This window comes from Elephantulus edwardii, unplaced genomic scaffold (genome assembly GCF_000299155.1).
Source record: "Elephantulus edwardii isolate Elephantulus edwardi_28Jun2011 unplaced genomic scaffold, EleEdw1.0 scaffold00119, whole genome shotgun sequence".
NCBI classification, from domain to species: Eukaryota; Metazoa; Chordata; class Mammalia; order Macroscelidea; family Macroscelididae; genus Elephantulus; species Elephantulus edwardii.
In genome coordinates, this window is record NW_006399869.1 from 8,726,042 (window position 1) to 8,730,974 (window position 4,933).

Below are 4,933 nucleotides of genomic sequence, written 5' to 3' on the forward strand. Positions count from 1 at the left end.
ATTCTTGCTCTTGAGTACTAAACCCGTCTTTAATTTCTAGCTTCCTTTGTCAATGTATTCTTCTAGCCATTTAGGGTAAGCCTTGTTGCCAACGTCCTGGGGCAGTCAGGAGATCAGCAGACAGTTTGCATTGGGAAAGCCTGTTTTCAGGGGCCTTTCCAAATTATCAATGAGAAATGATGTCAATTTGAAGAGTAAGATGCGTCTGACTCAAATCATGCTTTTTCAATCACATGCTGTGCATCTAAGAGCTGGACAATGAATATGGATGTCAGAAGAATTGATGACTTTACATTGTGGTGTTGGAGAAGAACACTATTAAATATCTGGCTGTTAACTGAAAGGTTGGCATTTCAAACCTGCCAGCTGCTCCATGAGAAAAGCTAGGGAAATCTGTTTCTACAAAGATATACAGCCGAGAAACTGGTTTTACTCTCTCCTATGGTTACTCTGTCCTCTGTCCTAGGGTTAGTATGAACTGGGATAGACTCTACAGCAATAGTTTTGTTGGGTTTTTGTTGTTGTTGTTGTTGTTGTTGTTTTCTTTTTATGACTTCTGATGAGCTAGTAGGGAGCTGTGTTGCCAGTCCAAAGGCACGAGGCTCAAATCAACAGCTGTTCTAAAAAAAAAAAAATCAACAGCTGTTCTGTGGTATAAAGATAGGCAACTTCCTTCAAAGTGATTTAAAGCCTCTGAATACTCCCTAGAGGGGTTAACTTTGAGGCAGCTCCAACTTTATGGTACATAATAACACTAAGAAGAAATATTTGGTTGTAGTTAAAGTATCTATGACAATAATAATATCTTGACACCTAGTATAATTGCTGACTACAGTTACTATAATTTTCGTAGAATACCTGCACATTAACAATTTAATACTGTATGTAGGTATTATTTAAAAGACTACTGTTGCTGTTGTTGTTATGTGCTATTGAGTCACCTAAGAAAAATAGTGAACCTATGTACAACAGTTCTTAACCCTGTCTTGTCCTGAACCTGTCTCATTGATTCTGACACATTGCCCGCTATTGTTTCAGTTACTGTATCAATCCATTCCATTCAGGGTCTTCCTCTTCTGCACTGTCATTCCATTCTTTTGAGCATGATGTCTTTCTCCAAGGACCAGTCCCTCCTGGTCACTTGCCCAAAGTATGTGAGACAGAGCTTCAAAATCCCAGACTCCAAGGAGAAATTTGGTTTTATCCTCTCCAATACAGACCTTTTTGTTTTCTTGGCTGGCCATGGTTCAAGACTTTTCTCCAGCACTGCAACTTGAAGGAACCAATTCTTCTTCTGCCATCCTTAGGCATTGCCCACTTCTCTGATGCATAGAAAATAATTTTGAATGCATAGCAAACAATTGAATAATTGCATCCAATGTTTGGATGTAATTCATCCTCTGATTTGCTGATTGTTGATGCCAAGAGTATTGGCTGTATTACTTAATTAAATAAATTTTGTTCTACATGTAATATCCAGTAATAAATTTAAAAGTGGTGAAACACAAAAATACAAAATGAAGAAAGTCAAGAAAGAAAACCATCAATGAAGCCAAATTTGGACATACTTGTTGTTGTTGTTATGTGCCATCGAATTGCTTGTGACTCATAGTGATCCTATGTACAACAACTCTGAACCATGCTCTATTCTGTGCCAACCTCTCTGACACACCTACTCCCATTACCCCAGTTACTGAGTCAATTCATCTCGTCAAGGGTCTTTCTCTTTTGCACTGCACCTCCACTCTTTCAAGCATGATGTCCCTCTCCAAGGACTGGTCATTTCTTGCAACATGCTCCAAGTAAGTCAAACAAAGCCTCAGAATACTTGCCTATGAAAAAAGCAGCCTGGTTTCACTGTATCTAAGATGATCTTATTTGTTCTTCTAACATTCCATGGTATATTGAATGCTTTTGTCTAGCAACACAGCCCAAAGGCACTAATTCTTCTATCATCCGTTGCTATTTTCCAGCTTTCTAATGCATAGCAGGTAATTGTGAAGACTATGGCCTGGATCAGGCACATCTTAGTCTACAGACTGACATTGTTGCTCTTCACTCCTCCAAACAGACCCCTAACAGCTGACTTTCCCAATGTAATTTATCTTTTGAGTTCCTGGCTGCTGGTACCAGGAGTGTTGATTGTAGGACCAAACAAACTAAAGCTGTTAACAATCTTAATCCCTTCACAGTCTGTCATGATGTTGTTTATTGGCCCAGTAGTGAGAATCTTTGTTTTCTTGATGTTGAGTTTCAGTCCATATTGAAGGCTGCAGTCCTTGACCTTTTGCAGCAAGTGCTTCAGGTCCTCATCAGTTTCAGTGAGGAGGGTTGTGTCACTTGCATAATGTAAATTGTTGATGAGTTTTTCTCCAATCCTGATGTCACACTCCTCCTCACAGAGTCCACCCTCCTGGATGATCTGTACTGAATATAGATTAAAAAGATTGGAGATAGGACCAACCTTGGCATGTACCCTTCCCAATTTTGAACCATGCAGTGTTTCCTCTCTCTGTTCTGACGACTATCTCTTGGTCCAATATAGGTTTCACACAAGCAAAATCAAGTGTTCTGGGATTCCCATTCTTCTCAGAGTTAGCCACAATTTGTTGTGATTCACAAAGTCAAATGCCTTTGCATAGTCAATGCAACACAGAAAGACATTCCTCTCTGCTTTCAGCCAAGATCTAATGTTAGCTACAATATCCCTAGTACATAGTCTCTTAGATATTAGAAATATCATAAATTAAATTTCTAAACCATTACAAATATTAAACTATCTAGTGAAAAGGTAAATTATATTCATAAACAAATTAGGACTCAGTAAAGATACAGTTATTATAAAACAATCAATTAGAAATAGTAGGGCCTAAATTAGTCTGTTATTGTCTAGACTTGAAGGACAGATTTGTACTTTGTGAGAAATAAAGAGTCATGGAAAATCTTATAACAAACGTCTTCATATTCTTTCTGAGGACTCCGTGATATTGTTACTTCTTCTGAGGAGCTCTGATGGCATAGTAAATTAGGATTTGCACTGCTGATTCAAAGGCCACACCTCTATGGCAGTTTGAATCTAAAAGCTCCTTGGAGAAAAAGATGAGCAATCTCCTTTCATACTACTTAGTTTCACAAAATCAAGAAGAATCATCTCTGAGTCTGTTCCAACTTGACTGCAATGAGTTTATAGTTAATCTAGGACTGAGGGATGGGGCTGATTATCCCTCAAATTTAAGCTATATGACAATATTTTCTCATAAAAGGAAAGTTAGGCTTAAGATAATTCAATACCATGCACAAAGTTCTGATTTATACTGACCCTTTTTAAGGTGCTGATGCTGTAAATTGTAATGAGAGAAGCCTGCCCTTTCCCAGGCAGAACTACTGGTGAATTAGAATTGCCAGAGACATCTGGTGTTTGAGTTTAGCAGAGCATGATTTTTAGAGATTTCCTAACAATAGCTGAAAGGAGAAATGTTCTTTGTATATTATCCACTTCATTAGAAGTCTTTTTGCTTCCTTAAGTACTTTTTAAACACTATTCTATAATTTACTAAGATATCATCACGTAAGAAATCTGTTACCATGGCATCCCATCGCCTTCTTTTTCTTCCACTGAGGAAGCTAATGTGTAGATAAAAAAATTGTCCTGCCCTACTGTTGAGTCAGTTCCAACTGATAGAGACCCTTCATTAACTTTCTAAGGATGTAAATCACAACAGAAAGGTATTGTCCACCTTTTCCAGAGAATCACAGTCTTTTGTTATGCAGTGCAACTCGCTATGGGCAATGCCACCAGAACTCCCTACTGAATTATATGTCCTTTGGAGTGTTTTCTACTCTACCTACCTAATCTGTGACAGGTAAATGAGTTTTGAGCCAGGAAAATTTATCAATTGCTACTCACTGTCAGATGATTTCCTGATGGATGAAGATATAACTTTTCCTTCTGTGTTTTAGGAAGGGAAATTATAGTCCCAAAGATTACTGAAATGAAACAATCAATTTCAAAACGAAAAATTTAAACTACTAGGTACCTGTTAAATTTTCCATACATTCTAATACAATTTAGAAATTGTTAAATATTCCTGGGTAAGATAAAATGAAGACTACACCTGAGTGATGAATGAGGATGACAGGGAAAAAAAAATTATGCCTTCAAACTGTAGTGTTGGAAAAGAACACTGAACATACTATGGATGGCCAAGAGAACAAACAGATATGTCTTGGAAAGGGTGCAGCCAGAATGGTCTTTGGAGGCAAGAATGATAAGGCTTCGCCTCACATACTTTGGACATGTTGCTAGGAAATGCTGTTCCTTGGGGAAAGACATGATTTTGGGAACGGTGGAGGGTCAGTGAAGGAGAGAAAGATACCCAACTAGATAGATTGACACAGTGATTGTTGCAATGGGCTCTTGTGTGTCAGGAAGTGTAAGGATGGCACAGGACATGATAGGTCTAGGTTCAGATCTTTTGATCATAGGGTCGCTATGAGTTGTGCTCAACTCTATGGCACCTAACAACAACAACAGCAACAACACATGAACATTGAGCTGATGTGATATTTGATTCTTTAGGTGGGTAGCTTTGGGAGAAATACCCTAGGAGGAAAAGAGTTTTAAAGGCGGTGATTAGATATACTAGCAAATTATAAGAATGACTTAATATCAATCACCATTTTCCTCTCCATGCAGAACAAAAAACATTAGTACACATACAGGTACCATAATCTTTGAGGGGGTATGGACTATGTATGAGTACTCAAAAACAAAACTACTAAACTGAAGATCTAGAAACTGCGCTCACGGAGCCTTTTTTAAAATTCATTTTAATGAACATTTACTTTTAAATGATAAATCAATAAATAATAAATCAAAGCAGAAAATGGAATCTTATGATGACCAATTGATTTCATCTATCACTCTGCACAG